Below are 17,031 nucleotides of genomic sequence, written 5' to 3'. Positions count from 1 at the left end.
TAAAATGCTCTCCTAAGGTGATTAAAGTATTCTATTTTAATTTCCATTTCCCTACAAGGGCAGTAAAGAAACCATGGTCAGAATGACAATTTATGCTATTTCTGATTGAAAACTACTCACAAGGAAAAAAAATAGTTTCCTACAATAGAGTCTCTCACTGAATATACAAAGTTCACTTAAGGGCAGGCCCCATAAATACCAAAACAAAAGAAACTCAATAGTATTTTAAACGCTTTCTTTTTTAATCTAATAAAGCTTTGTCTGGTCATCTTTTAATACCTCTCTAATTTTGTGTATGTTTTCCCATGTTTATGCTTTTTATGGGTTTTATATGTAAGTATGTGTCTCTGCATGTGTGTCTGGTTATCTTCTTTACTGTTTCTGTCTCTCTCTCTCTGTATATCTTTGTGTCTCTCTCTCCACTAATTTTATTCTATTTTCTTTGCTTTGTTTTTGCTTACTTTTTCTTAAGAGAGAGACGAAGGCATGGGGTTGGATGAGTAAGATGGTAGAGAGGATCTGAGAAGAGATAAGGAAGAAAAAACCTTGATCAGAAATATATATATATATATATATATATATATTACATTGTTTATAATGTGTAATAAATATAATAGATATTTCATTTATATTGATTTATCTGTGTTTAATTTCAAATATACTTGGATGTGTTTAAGTATTATATTTGTATTCTTGGGGTTAATTTAAATGATAAAAATTATAGATATTCATTATTTCAAATTATGTGTAATTATTTTTGAATTTTAAACTGAGTGAGTCACATCTACTATAAATTGTGTGAGCAACATCACTATGAACATTTAAATATATGACATTTTTATACTAAGAATGCAAAATGCTTTACTACAGTTTGTGACATACTGTCTTGGTATTCATGTATCTATTTTCTACTGAAAAAAAATACATGACTGATATTCTATTGCTTTTATTTTTGGTCTTGTTTCATATCAGGAAACATATTGTTCTTTCAGTTATAATATTTATCAAGTACTGATGTAGGAGTAATTAAAAAAAGCTAGAGTAAATGTTTGACTATGTGTCTCATTAGAATGAAACATCATATCTGAAATAGTTAATTGTTTAATATCTGATTGTAGTACAGGGTCTGAACTTCTGTTAAAAGCATTGAACTAGTGGTTATCTTACAAATATCTAAAAAGAGCTGGAAGCTAAAATTGACCTTTGATGTTTAATAGTGTGGCCTGCATAAAAGAAGTTCACTAGGATATTTTACGTCTTCTTCAATTCACTGTCCTGATAACTGCAGTATTGGCTTTTATGGTTCATAGTCCACAGTTTCCTTCGCAACAGAAATCATTTTCATGTTGGAAGGTATTCTACAAATAATAAAAATGATATAGGTAGGTTAAAGACCTTTAACTCACATTTCTAAATCTGCATTTTTAAAGTTTTTTGAATTGATTCTATTATAAGTAGTTTTAGAAACTTAAATCTGCTTGGTAGCTGAACTTGTTGCAAATCCTTGAATTGTTGTTTAGAGCTAACAAATGAGAAAGCAACTTGAAGTACAGTCAATCTGGAGCTCAACAAAAGATCACTTGCACCATTACAATGGCATTGTGGCTATGGAGTAAGCCAGACTGGTACACACTTTGAGAAATTGTTAATGTTATTACAACCTTGTCTGAAATGTGAAGGGATATGGAATCTTTATAAGAAATGTGATGGAAATTTCTTTAAAATTGAAATACTATCTAATTATCACACAAAGATACCCATACTCTCATTAGAGAAATAGTTATCTGTTTACATTTTATACAATGTATTTCTGCTTTTGATATAGAAAGTGTCTAACTCTTAAGGACTTAATTCAGAAACAATATCTTTACAGTCTATATTACAAAAACTAGTATTAAAAATATTCATACATATAATGAATATAAAAATATTCATTTATTATTTTAGGTAAGAAAGGTTGTCATATTGTGAGCCTAGTATCACAATTTGCATGTATATATTAATGTTCATTTCTGTATCCCAATTCAATGTTTTAGTAAATATTCCTCAAAAGAAAATACAATTAGTCTTGATTTCTGTCCTCTTTCAGGAGATTTGAATGTGTATCAGGGCATCTTAGTAAACCCTGGATTTTAAAAATTCTGAATTAAACTAAAAGTTGAAAGGTCATTTGCTGAGACAGCTTCCACTCACTTTTATCTGTCAATTTTATGCTTAGTGTATTTGACATGGAACAACTGAGGCAGATAATGCTTCACAATTTTTCAAGCTGTCAAATTGCATGAAGAAAGAGATGACTCACTGTATCCTGTCACTGTTCAAGTGCAAGCTTAGCAAATTAAATGCTCAATAATATTTTCATTCAAGTATTACCAAAAGTGGGTTTCATAACTGTAAATGTAATTTTCCTTTCAGAGAACTGTATCACATTATTTAAAACTCACATTAGAGAGTAGGTTTAAGCCAAGTCATGATGTACTTGAAGCAGTTTGGATTTGGTATATGAAGGGAGCAGCTGTTTGTCAGTGCTGTTTACTGTAACTTTAGCAGACAAGAACTGCTATAGGATGCTAATCCTAAATGAAAGAGAAGCTCTAGGTCTGCCTGTGGATGGAATTACAAATGTTCTGGGAATGCCTCAGCAATTTTTTCTCCTGTAATAGCACCGAAATAAATCGGAGATTCCATTAGCCAAAAGAGATGAAGTCCACAAGATGCAAATGATAACAAATTCTGAAGGCTCTTGGAACACTAGTATTTCTTTTATTTGTTAGAGCTCACAATCCTTCAATAACATCTTAATAAAATGCAACAGGCCTTTATATTTGTTGAATAAGCTATGTTACTCTACTGTGGGTACAATCCAGAAGGATAAATATGAATGTGTGTTGTGTGTGTGTGTGTCTGTGCGTGTGTGCGTGTGTGTGTGTACATACAAATATGTTCAGATTTTATTTTGACAAAGTTCCAAACCACACCCTGGTGAAATTAATTACTATGTATTGGCACATTAAATTGCTGAAGAATGAGAACCAGCATCCCAAGTTCTATGACTTCTGTAAGCACTACAAAAAAGGGGGAGTGAGTGATGTCTAAGTCACTATTGTATTACTGAGAAGAAATGACCATGACCCAGGCAACCCTTTTAAGAAATACTTTAATTGGAGACGAATTTACAGTTTCAGAAGCTTATTCCATTATCATAATTGTGTAGAAGCTTAATCCAGGAGCCTAGTTTCTTAGGCAAGACCCTAAGACCTTTTAGTCTATGTAGTCCAGCTGGAAAGAAGCATTTTTTTATTATTATTAGATATTTTCTTTATTTACATTTCAAATGTTCTCCCCTTTCCTGGTTTCACCTCTGAAAAAAAAAAAAAACTATTCCCTCTCCCCTCCCTGTGCTCACCAACCCACCTTCTCATGATTCCTGGCCCTGGCATTTCCCTACACTGGGGAATTTAGCCTTCACAGGACCAAGGACCTTTCTTCTCATTGATGACCGACTAGGCCATCCTCTGCCACATATACAGCTGAAGCCATGAGTCCCACCATGTGTACTCTTTGGTTGGTGGTTTAGTCCCTGGGAGCTCTTGGGGTACTGGTTAATTCATATTGTTGTTCATACTATGGGGCTGCAAACCCCTTCAGTTCCTTGGGTCTTTTCTCTAGCTCCTTCATGGGGGACCCTGTGCTCAGTCCAATGGATGGCTGTGAGCCTCCACTTCTGTATTAGTCGAGCACTGGCAGAGCCTCTCAGGAGACAGCTATATCAGTTTCCTGTCAGCCAGCACTTGCTGGCATCCACAATAGTGTCTGGGTTTAATAATTGTATATGGGAAGGATCTTCAGGTGGGGCAGTCTCTGGATTGTCCTTCCTTCAGTCTCTGCTCCACACTGTCTCTGCAACTCCTTCCATGGATATTTTGCTCCCCCTTCTAAGAAAGAAGCATATTTAATCCCTTGGGCTGGAATATAGAAAAATCCTTAACACACATTTTTATTCTCAAGCAATGAATGTCGTTTTAGTTTGTAGAAGAAGGAGCCATGTTGGAAAGTGAATTCTAATTGGAGGAATGTTCAGCTGTTGGAGATCAGTTAGTCAGTGAGTAAAATGCAGTGGAGTTGAGTTCATTTCAGAATTCTTGCAGTTCAGTGAAGATTAGCAAAAGCAGCTGAAACCAGAGAGTAAGAAGGAGCCAGAATATTAGAACAGATTGCTGGAGTTAGTTTGAGACAAAGTACAGGAATTCAGTCAATAGCTAAGAGAAGACAATTTGAATTAGAATCATCTTGGAGAGGAGTTTGAGCCAGAACAGCTGAGTTGAACCTGCTAGCCAGAGTTCAGAAAAAGGTTAAAAGTTTGAGGTTATTCAGCAATAAGGCTCAGAGCAGACAGTTAATTCAGGTGAATAGAAGGTACTTTAATATCAGGCATGGTGCTGAAGAAGTAGATGAGATCTACATCCTGATCCACAGACAGAGAGGGCAACACCGGGATGATTTGGGCTTTTGAAACCTCAAAAACCCATCCCTAGTGACATAATTCTTCCAACAAGATCAAAACTTTGAATCTTTTTATCCATATAAAACAATTCAACTCCCTGGTGAATAATCATTTAAGTATATGTGCCTGTGGAGACCATTCATTTTCAAATCTCCACCAGTCATAATGAGGAAAATTGATGAGGAGGGGTGAACAAATTTAAACATCTGAAAATGAAAGTTATTTAAAACAAAACAGAACGATGAAAATGAATGGACAAGCAAACAAGCAGAATTAAGCATCAATAAGGTTTAAGTTAAAAAGTTACCTTGAAATCCTCAAATTAGGAAAAGAAGAAAAGTTTTGTCATAAGGCTACAAGATGTACTTATTTACATTTAAAATAATGGGTAAAATATAAAATAAAATAATAGGCAAGAGCATTGTCTCTCATCTCACACCAAAATCAAATCAAAATACATTATTGCTGTTTTAATAGATCCCCCAATATGAGTAACAAAACCGAAGTAGAGCAATGAATTCATGTCAACTCAAACACTGCATGTGTCCAGGAAAATGATCAACATAGCAAAGAACATGAAAAATGGGAGAAATATATATGTGAATTATTTATGTTCCTAAGAGTTAATATCTGGAATATCTGTGAAGGATAAAGTACTCAAAGTATTATAAAAAAGTCATATGATTAAAATGTTTGCAAAATCCAGAAAATAATATTGGTAAAGCATGACATGTAAATCAAGATGTATACATGAAAAAATAAAACAAAACAAAAAGCAAAAACTAAAAGTTCAATATGACTAATTACTAACAAAAAAATTTTAAGTTGTAAACAGCACACAAAATTATTTGCCAGTGTCAACGGGTCAGCCCTGAAAATGTATATGTAATTCACATTATATGGATTTAACAAGTTATATTTAGGAATATTTGTGTATATGTAAATGCATATATGTATGCAATAACAACTTGTAAAAAAATCATGAATTTGAAATAGAGTAGATATCAGCATATGGAGAAGTTTGGAGGGAAAAGAGAAAAGAAGAAATTTTGTAATTTAATTGTAATATGCACAATGAACAAAAACATATATATATATATAACATATATATATATAACATATATATGTGCTTATATATAGTCTTTAAAATGTCATTGTGCAGAACTATTTTGGATTAGAATTTTTCAAGAAATATATGCAAAACACTTTGAACATCCTATTACATGAAGTAAAATCAGAATATAAACAAAATATATACACAATCATAATTCATTGTAGGTTGAAATGCATTGGCAAAAATTGGTAAAAGATGAACAATAGTGATTAGTGGGTTAATGACATGTATGCAGAAGATTGTCATTTGGCCTTAAAACATAGAGAATGTCATATGTGACAAGGAATCCAATAGATATTATACAAAGTAAAATAGGCAAGGTACTATTATACTCATACATAAGTTTTTATAAAATTAATTTCATGTTATCAGTGTTAGGAGCTAGTAGGTGGATGATAAATATCTGTTCTATATGTTCCAATTAGATTCAATAACATGTTTGGTAGCATAACTTTTACTAATAGCAATGTATTACATATGTCACATTCAAAAGATTGGAGGATTTTAAATATTTTAGCAGAGAAGAAAAATATTTATAATAACAGATATGGAATATTTATGCACTTGATCCTTACACAGTGCCATACTACATAAAATCAGATAATGCATTTAGCTGCAGACTGACTGTTGACCCACAACACATGTCTCCTGTGCAAATCTAGTGAGCTCGTGTTAGAAGATGGTGAGGCTGCACACAAATTAGTTTCATATGATTCTTTGATCCCAATGTTAGACTCAAAATTCTGAAACTTTTAGAAGGAAAAAGTACAGAGTACACATTAAGATACAAGCATATGTAAGATTTTTTTGAATAGGACTCTGTTTGCACAGGAAAAGATACAAAAAAAAAAAAAATCCTAGTTGGACCTCACAAAATGTGACCTGGCCTGCAGGTCAAGTTATTCGGGGGAACAAGGAGGGTCACAAGCTGTGAATAAAGAATGGGCGAGAGAGACGACAGGACTCAAGGAAGCATTGCTTGTCAAGAGCCGTTTACTTAGTGGAGCAGAACATATTTAAAGCAAAAATCTTGGAGGGGAGGGGAAGAGGAAGGAGGGAGATGAAAGGTTACAAAATCTTCTGGGTTGAGCTCCGGGGTGATGGGTGGGGAGTGGGTGAATTTCCGTGAATGTTCTTTTCTCAGGGCCAAGCCGGATCCTTGTGATTGTCAGGCAGGATATTAATCTCAGGGTTCTCAATTATCTGGGGCAAGATGTTAATCTCAGGGCTCTCATGGTTCCCAAGAAAAATGAAAGTCTTCTGTTCTGCAGAGAAAATGTTAGCAGTCTGAACACACAGCATGCAAACTGGGTAAACAGTTTTGTAAGCAATACATCTGGCAGATTAGTGTCTAGAATATACAAGGAAAGGGGCGGCCCACTTCACTAGAACAACATTTTAGTTATTTTCTTTGTGTATTAAAAAGTAGTCATTTTTATTGCCCTAGATTCCTTATATCTGTAAGATCTTTATAAAAGCAGTTACAATTAACCTGTTAAGATTTACATATCTGCCAGGCAGTGGTGGCACATGCTTTTAACCCCAGCACTTCGAAGGCAGAGGCAGGTGGATTTCTGAGTTTGAGGCCAGCCTGGTCTACAGAGTGAGTTCTAGGACAGCCAGGGCTACACAGAGAAACCCTGTCTTGAAAAACAAAAAACAAACAAACAAAATACATATCAATATACATGAAATCAATCAACAAAAAAGGAATGTTTTATATGCTGGATAAAACTACTATAGATAGCTATTTTTAAAATAAAAATGAGAAAAACATATTTAAATGATTCAATTTCAAGGTTTTTATATTTTAACTTTAATGTTTTAAATCAATTTTAAAAGAAAATTCCAGATAAAAGGTAAAATTTAATCTATTGTATATGTAACAAATTCTCAATTATTTTAAGAAAATAAGTAGAATTCCTAAGATGATGTACTATGACAGCTCTAACCACAAATGTTTTGATAATATCAAATAATTTACTAAGAAAAAACATTTCAAGCAGTTTAAAAGTTATATATGATAAGAATAAATTAATAAAAACTCAGTAATCATAAAGTTTATATAGGTAATAACAAAAATGGAAAGAGGTATTTAGGGAACTGTTAAATTCAATATTGGCTCTGAAATTTTAATATAAATCTCCTTGTACCTTGAACAATGAATATCAATTCATCAATGCACTTAAGTATTATCATAAATATTTATGTTCTATACAGCTTTAAAAGTGATCTAAATATAGCAACATTCCTAACTTACTTAAATGTGCATGAAACATATTTAAAAGCACAGTTAAATACGATTGAGAATATCTAGAAGGAATCAAATGAATAAATTAATCCTGTGACAGCCATAAATTGGATATGAAATCATTAAAAGGACAATATAGGCTCTACTCAAAAGCTGGAAACAAAATCTGGCACTCCTGCATATAACACTGGTAAAAACAAATAAAAATGAAAGCAGGAAATTGTGTTGATTTGAACAGGTTTGGCTACTTTAGACTCAGGTGACCTATGGGGAGTGGGACTATTAAGAGGTGTGGTCTAAGGGGTTTGTAGCCCCTTAGGACGAACAACAATATGAACTAAGTAGTACCCTCAGAGCTCCCAGGGACTCAACCACCAACCAAGGACTATACATGGAGGGGTCTGATTGTTCTGGCAGCATGTGTATAGTAGAGGATAGCAATTTGATCAATAGGAGGAGAGGAGCTCAGCCCTGTGAAAGTTCTGTGCCCCAGTGTAGGGGAATGCCAGGGGCAATAAGTGGGAGAGGGTGGGGTGGCAGGCATGGTGAGGGGGTAGGCAACAGTGGTTTGTTTTTGTTGTTTTTGTTTGTTTCTTTGTTTTTTGGAGGGGAAACTGGGAATGGAGAAATTTACATGTAAATAAAGACAATATCTAAAAAAAAAAACAGATATTGAAGGAAATATGCAATTATAGATGACTAGTGTGTTAGTTGTGTTAAAGCCTGGGAAATTGGTGCTGTCTAGCCAGCTGTTTTGAGCTGTTAATAATATTACAAGGAAACTTTCTCATATGCTGTCACTTCTATTACTATTAGTAAAAAACCTTTCTCATGCCTGAGTTGACTAGATATTCTGTTATGTTCTGTGCTTTATTGTTCTTAGAAACCAATCAAAATAGAGGTCAGTTAGAACTGCTTTGTATAGTTAGCCACAATAAGCCTGGACCGGAAACAACTGCCCAGCATAGGTGTATGAGATTTTATGCTTTCTTGCCTTTATAAACTGCCCCTGGGATGAACCCCCATCTAACAGACACCAATATAAGAAGCCATTTGGAATAAGATTTCTATTTTGTGTAGTGGTGAATAAAGTTTAAGTTTTCAAGAAAAAAAAAGAGTAAACTGTTACTTGATTCTTGATTTATAAGAGTGGGCTTTGAGCTCATGCTCCGCCCAGTGTGGAATAGTAGTCTTCTCCTGACAGCCAGAGGACCAAGATGTAGAACTCTCAGCTAATTCTCCAGTACTATGTCTACCTAGAAGCTGCCCTGAGTCCTGGAATGATAATGGACTAAATAAACGTTTACACTGTAAGCCAGCCCCAAATAGATATTTTCCTTTTAAAAGAGTAGCTGTGGTTTGCCAGAGCCTGACAAATACAGAGGCAGATGATTGCAGTCAACCATTGGACTCAGCAAGGGGTCCACAATGGAGGAGTTAGAGAAAGGACTAAAGGAGCTGAAGGGGTTTGCAACACCATTAGAAGAACAATATCAACCAACTAGAACCCCCAGAGCTCTCAGGGACTAAACTGCCAACCAAAGGGTACACATGGAGGGACCCATGGCTCCAGCCGCATATATAGAAGAGGATGGCCTTGTTGGGCATCAATGGGAAGAGAGGCCCTTGGTCCTGTTAAGAATAGATGCCCCAGGCCAGGCCAGGGCTACACAGAAAAACCCTGTCTGGAAAAGACAAAAAAAAAAAAAAAAAAAAAAAAAAAAAAAAAAAAAAGATGCCCCAGTGTTGGAAAATGCCAGGGTGGGGACTTGGAAGTGAGTGGGTGGGTGGGGGAGTACCCTCATAAAAACAGGGGGAGGAGGGAAGGAATAAGAGGTTGGGTGGGGGAACTGGGAAATGGGATAACATTTGAAATATAAATAGAAAATATACAGTAAAAAATGATTAAGCTAGACACAAAAAATAAAAAAAAAAAAAATCAACGAAACATATTGGAAGTGTTAAAATGTGCCAGTTTAAAACTTCCCAAATGAATATAGTCATTATTTCAAGCTGAGTTCCATTTAAAAGCTATAGTTTCAGGAAAGGTTATTTGCTACTGTTCTTTGCCATAGATAGGAACAGACACAATTAATTTTAGAAATAATCTTCCACAGAAAATTTAGGAAACTGTTTAAATCATCAGAGACTGGTCACTGGAGATGTAATGAAGCCAAAAAGAAAAAATTACCATTACTACCATGTTTTTTTTTAGCACACATTTTTCAATGTTATTAGAAAGAAAGGAAATTTTAACTATATGTATTTCTTAAAATATATTATACTTAGCTTTATACAATTTAATTACAATATCTTAAAAGTTTTGAAATTCTCTCTTATCCAGAATTTGCTAAAGTTTTTAATGATTTGTTATGTAGGAAACTTTGTGTTTCTGGGTCTGAATATCTGTAGGCATGCTAAGTAGATATTCATTGTACATAATCGTCACATTTTCCCCATGCTTTTCCTTATACTTGACCCGTAGCTATTCTAAGATCTGTTTTGTAGTCATAAATAGAAGTAAGATTTACCCAACTACCCATGCCAACATTAGGGCGACTAGAATTATTTCCATTGTTTATTTGTGTGTGTGTGTGGGGTGGGGGGGGAAGATGTTAGCACATTTCCTTTTTGTGAATTAGCATTTGTGAACTTACTGGTGTTTTCCATTTCTTGTTATAATTAATTGCAACTGATACAAATGCCAATATCAAGATGTATATTACACTCTGATATCATAAATTTTAACAAACATAACTCAAATTCAAGATTTTTAAGGTATATTAAATCATGTAAATATAGTGAAAATGTATAATATTTTTCGAGTCTGCAGTCAATGAGCACACTATAATCAGTATGACCACAGAGGTCAGATGTGAAATAAGGGAGAATGGTGAGAGAAGAATCTTCTAATTCAGGGGAAATTTAATATCTAGTTATGAAGAGACCTGATGAAGACTAAGGAGAGGAAAGGGTAGAGAGGTGTGTTGAGGAAAACGGTAAGGTAGGCTATACTGGGAACAGCTTCTAACTTAAAGCTAGTGGAGAGGTCTACGGAAACATGTCAGTATAGAAGTTTCTTAAAACAAATACATATATGAAAGAAATATAAATAGAACAGCAAATAACTCAGGACACAGGGCCCCAGCTAAAATCCTTCCTGCTCCTAGTGAAACTTCACCTAGTTGAGTCACTGGCCAAAAATCCCAATAGAAAAAATCCCAAACAACTCAGGATATTGACAAGACGGTTGACTTTTCTCCGTAAATTATGGTAAGTCCTTATTTCTGAAGACAATGCTTGTGTAGTTTATTTAGCATTCAGAGGTTAATCTCACGCCTATAAGAACATTCATTTTTATTGAATAGTGTCCATGGTACTCTGCATACTGCTAGAGGAGAGAGGTAACCCCCAACCTAACTACAGACCCTTTCATCTGCCATGATGACTTGCTGACATGACTTTCTTGTACAATAGCAGAACAAACTTGTGTGAGAGTGTTTGTATGTGTGTGTGTGCTTGTACCTATGTGTGTGCATGTGTGTGCACATAAACATGTGTTTATGCATGTGTATCTCTGTGTGTTTTGTCCATGATGTATACACATCTGAGTATCTTAAATATCAGTGTGTTGATGTGCATGAACTTGTGTGTGAGTGTGGGTGTGGGTGTGCATGTGTGTCTATGTCTGTGCATCTCTATCTGTATTTGTGTCTGTATGTCTGTGATGTATATACATCTGAATATTTTAAACATGAATGTGTTGATATGCATGAACTTGTGTGTGTTTTCATGTGAGAACTAGAGATTAAATTTGGACTTTTCTCAACCCCTATTTTATGTTTTATTTCCTTGAGTGTTGGTTTACACTCAACATTTTTTAAAACAATTTAGCTATTATGGCTGGTCAATGAGGTCCAGGAATCCTCCTGCCCTCGTCCCTTCAAAACCACACTGAGATCACAGACACACATTGAGCTTCTGACTTGGAGATGTTAATCAAAACTTAGGTACTCATACTTGTGTGGCAAGCCCCATCCAAACTGAGTCAACTCTCCAGGATATAAAAATACATTTTTGAAATTGTTTTAAGTGCAAATATTTGTGATTAGAAGAATATAAATTGAGATTCATAATGTGTCTAAGAATTAACTTTTTGTTTTGTAAGAAAATAATCATGGTTTATTTGTATAGATACAAATATACCTATGATTTTAAATATGCTTCTGAAAGGAGAAGGTAAGTAAGTTTCTAAAAGGAAAAAGGATATCCTGAGAAGAGGAAAGGAAGGTCATGGTGAACAGCAAATGAGGCTGTCACTGCTAAGTCGCATCAATGGAGAAAATGCCATGGGACATTATTCACCTAATCATGGATAAAATGAATGTCCTCATTCTGTCAGAAAATATGTCTCAAATGACCTCTCCTGTTATCAGCAATACTGGGCTATAGTGGCTCAGCCATTATTTATATACAGATAAGAAGGGATTGTTTTTCTTTCTGTCTTTTGTGATGATGCATACTTATAGTTTTTCTTATCATCTTCAGTACTGAACGTTCTAAATAATGTTCTAATCGAAATGGCAAAAACATCTATTTTATCATACAATCTCTTTCACCTATTAGGTTTATATATGAGTATGTAAGACAATTAGATATCAGAAAGTTATGCAAAACTCCTTTTGAGTTTGAAAAACAAATATAAATACATACCCTTACACAGTCATAATAACAAGACTTCTCCTATTTATTATGGTTTTGATGGAGGGTTTTGTTCTGAAGAAATAGAGTGAAAAGCAACCAGTGTGTGCTAAATAGTCATCATTTTTCACAGATAATTTGTTATAGTAGAATGTATAAGACATACTTTTTCATAAAAATTAATCATGAATATTTAAGTGCTAAATGTATTTCAGGCCACATGATTAACATGCCTGTTTTAATTTTTAAAGCTATGTAGGTTGGGCACAATTTTCTTTGCAATGGTCTCTGTGTTGTTAACTTGACTGGATCTGGGAACAACTAAGAAACATGTCTCTATATGTACATACTTGTGAGAGATTTTCTACATTAATTGCAGTGCAGTATTAAGAGCCAGGACGAATACAGGTTGGTGTCTTCCAGTGACAGGTCAAGTTAAAGAGGACCCAGGGAAAACGCTGCTTTTTGTCTGATTGCTTTCATGTCTTAACAAATTCACTCATTCTGTTCAAGAGTCTGTCTGCTTTTTTGTTGCCGTAGGTGAATACTTTGCTGACATCAGAATCCATAGCCTTGGGACAGTCAAATTAAACTGTAAATCATTGCTTGTTGGGGAATTCTCTTGATATTTATTGCAAGATTGTGAATTCTGAAGCATCATACAGACAGTTACTGTTGGTCTAGCCATTCTAATAAACTCCATTTAATATATGTTAATTGTATTGGCTCTGATTCTCTTTCAAACTCTATTATAGTTTCTATCTCTTATGAACTCACATTTTGGTTGGAATTGTGTTGGATTGAAAATTTCTAAACCCAAGTCCTAGTCTATTTGCAGCTGCTCTCCTCAAATATTATGTGCTAAATGATTTATATGATTCTGATTTTATTCCTCACCCTTCTGGAAGCTATTATGTCCAGGAGGATGGCTGGTTTATGGTTCGAATAAAGTCGGCCTACCCTAACCTATACAGCTTCCAGCCCTCAACCTCCAGAGAGAAGACACACTGAGTTCTTCCATGGCAAACGTTAAAGGAATGAGGGACAGAAAGGTCTTTCTCCCAGTTCTCTTAAAAGAGCCCCCAATTCCATTCAAAATGCCAGCCCATCTGGACTGGCACTTCCTAAAATTCCATTACCACCCTGTCCTTATCAATGGCTGGGAAAAGGAATATCACTTGAAATGTAAACTAGTAAAATGATTGATAAAAATAATAAGAAGACACTTAAGTTCTATCCTGATTTTGAAAGCTTGGCTAGAAATGCTTCCTCAACTCAGAAAACAATGATAGATTCTATGTTGGTTTACCATTTTAGTAATCTTCCTTTCTGTATCTTCAATGTGCTCTATTATCTTGACACACTTTTCTCAGAAAAGCATTATTCTTTGAATTTTAACTTTTTTTCAAAGTAAAGTGAAAAGCGATAACATGTAAAATTTATCTAAGCAAAAAAAGAAAGAAAACTTAAGTATTCTTGATAGATTTAATACTGAAGAAACACCTATTTAAAATGAATACAAAGTTTTATGCAGAGAAAAATATTTTAGTCAACAATTTTCATAATTACTTTTCATGTATTAAATATTACCTACAACTGTATGACACTAGAGTAGTCTCACAAAAGATTGAATTTATTGTCTTGCAAACTCAAACTTGAACAAAAGCAGGTGCTGTGTCTTAATGACTGCTATAAGCCTATTGCTTTAATGAGTTTTTAGACATGTGAATCTGATTTATTGTTTCTCAATTTACATTCAGTGTTTTATCATAACTGTCTATTACTCAGTCTTCAAGAGAACTGGCTATTTTAATGTTTTAAATTTTAGAGATTTTCAATTTTAGAATTTTTAATTATGTGCTATTTATTTTGAGAAGACAGTGTGATTCTGCCACAATTATTACCCATTCACAAATGTCAATCGGGTCCATAATGACCAATTTCAGTATTATTCCATAAAGATATTGAAGGCCCTAATACACGGAAGTGTCTCAGTAGGTAGACTTTGCTGACAGGCACAAGCAGAGTGGATATTCATATAGAATCTTATAGAATCAAAGATCTGTGTTTTATGTCTAAGACTGTTTGCTGGGGCTGGAGTTACAGCTCTGTCAGTTGAGTGTTTGACTAATGTGGATGCATTCCTGGTTTTACTTGAACATTATCCATAAGAACTAACATGGTGATCCACTCTTCTAATCTCTAGAATCAGGAGGCAGAGGGAGCACAAGTTCCAGGTCATTCTGAAATACACAACACTTTGTCATCAAAGAAGAAAATAGAAGAAAACTAGAAAATGAGAGTTTGTAAGGCTAATTTATACAAATTTTTACATAATTTTACACAATTCTAATTGACAGTCCAACACTAAATTTTACACAATATGTTAATATTTAAATCTCACACATTTGAGTAACAGGACTTTCTTGGACCTGCCAGCATTATAAATAATGACTCAGAGTCTTCTATATAGTTTAACGTTTATGCCACCTTAGGCAGTCTCCTGGCTAACACACTTAATTTAATATGACTATCTAGCCAATGGACTGCCATATTGTCACATGGCTACTTCTATACCTCTGTACCTCTATACCTTTATACTTACCTCTATAACTACAATTACCTCCATACCTGTATATCTCTCTGCTTTGCTGGAGCTCTTTATTACAACCAATCACCAGTGAAACAACTTATGATACAATTCTAGACTGCCTTTAGGCAGGTAAGGAAGGATGTATTTTCACAAAATAGAAAGAAAACCCAGAGATGGCCCATAGAAAGGACAATAGCATGTTATCAACACTTAACTCTCTGTCAACACAGAATTAACAATGGAAAATACAGAGACATACATTCATACAGAGTTAAAGAAAAAGTTTAGACCCCCACATTGCTTTTTTCTTTATTTCTTGCCTGAAAGATGGTGGAATTAACAGTGAGTAGAAAAGTCGGCATCTATTGAAATTCAAAATACATTTCATATGTAGGAAGCCATGGAAAACCAGCTAGTATCTGAAAATTCAGAGTGAGAAAGGTGTCTTCCTAGGAGAGCTGGCAGAGAGGAGATGCAAGAAGAGCCCAAGCAAAAGGCTTGTTTGGGTAGGGATGGGTGTTAGGTAGAAGTCTTTGACAAAACTGAGTCAAATGACTGGGAAAGTTAGAGTCTCATACACCAAATGTTTGTACAACCAAAATTATGGAATTTACAGGGAATTAATAGTAAACATTTAAGTGAATTGCTTAATATAAATTCCAAGTCTCAAATGTAGGTAAATTGTGAAAACACAACACATATTTTTTACAAATAAATTTTCTCATGAAATAAATGGCAGCATAGTAAGTTTTTCAAATCAGTTATTGTTATCGGCATTGTGTTTTCATGGCCAAGAAAATTATAGTGGATACTCTGTCTCATCAGAATTATACATACAAGGCTTTCTTGATGACATTTTGGCTATAGCAGTGAATGCCACTTTTATGTAATTTTTATTTGATTTAATTATTATTTTCTGAAGAAAAAGTCTATTTCCTATCACACACACTTATATAGACATTGTGTGGAGGACTCTGACTAAATCTCTCCATGTTGTTTAGTTCTACATTGTAAAATGAGGTAGAAAATTTGCATTGGAATAACTTCTAAGATAATATAGGAGTGAATGCCAAAATGTGAGCATATTTATGGTTAAACTGTTAAATGCTAAAATCAAGACAGGGTACAAGAGGGAGCATATCAACCTGGGTTGTGACGTGGACTTTGACATCGCTGGGCCCTCAATCCGGGGTGCTCTGGTGCTTGGCTATGAGGGTTGGCTGGCTGGCTACCAGATGAATTTTGAGACCTCGAAGTCCTGAGTGACCCAGAGCAACTTTGCAGTTGGCTATAAGACGGACGAATTCCAGCTTCATACTCATGTCAATGATGGGACAGAGTTTGGTGGCTCCATTTACCAGAAGGTGAACAAGAAGTTGGAGACTGCCTTCAATCTTGCCTGGACTGTAGGAAACAGTAACACTCGCTTTGGAATAGCAGCCAAATATCAGGTCGATCCTGATGCCTGTTTTTCGGCCAAAGTGAACAACTCCAGCCTGATTGGCTTAGGGTACACCCAGACCCTAAAACCAGGTATCAAACTGACTCTGTCAGCCCTGCTGGATGGCAAGAACGTCAATGCGGGCGGCCACAAGCTTGGTCTAGGACTGGAATTTCAAGCATAAATGAATATTGTACAATCGTTTAATTTTAAACTATTTTGCAGCATAGCTACCTTCAGAATTTAGTGTACCTTTTAATGTTGTATGTTGGGGATGGGAGAGTTGATAAATACCACGTTAGACCTCCAGGCTAAAGATGACTAGGCTTTAAGGTGTTTACCATTTCAGAGGTACAGCCGAAACCTCATTCCAGAAAGGGGCCTTTTCTGCTGTAGGCGTGGGTTGGGGAGGAGCCCCTCTAGAGAT

The 17,031-nt window shown here is 34.9% G+C and overlaps 1 pseudogene across 1 annotated transcript; it reads left to right on the top strand.

The window, feature by feature from the left end:
* Positions 1–16,251: 16,251 nt before the first annotated feature.
* LOC116104572 lies at positions 16,252–16,988 on the top strand (annotated as a pseudogene). Its single transcript, XR_004123944.1, has one exon. The product of XR_004123944.1 is annotated as a voltage-dependent anion-selective channel protein 1 pseudogene (transcript).
* Positions 16,989–17,031: the final 43 nt, after the last annotated feature.

The sequence above is a fragment of the Mastomys coucha genome, unplaced genomic scaffold (genome assembly GCF_008632895.1).
Source record: "Mastomys coucha isolate ucsf_1 unplaced genomic scaffold, UCSF_Mcou_1 pScaffold22, whole genome shotgun sequence".
NCBI classification, from domain to species: domain Eukaryota; kingdom Metazoa; phylum Chordata; class Mammalia; order Rodentia; family Muridae; genus Mastomys; species Mastomys coucha.
The sequence above is the reverse complement of the archived record's forward strand: the minus strand, read 5'-3'. Positions and strand labels throughout refer to the sequence as shown.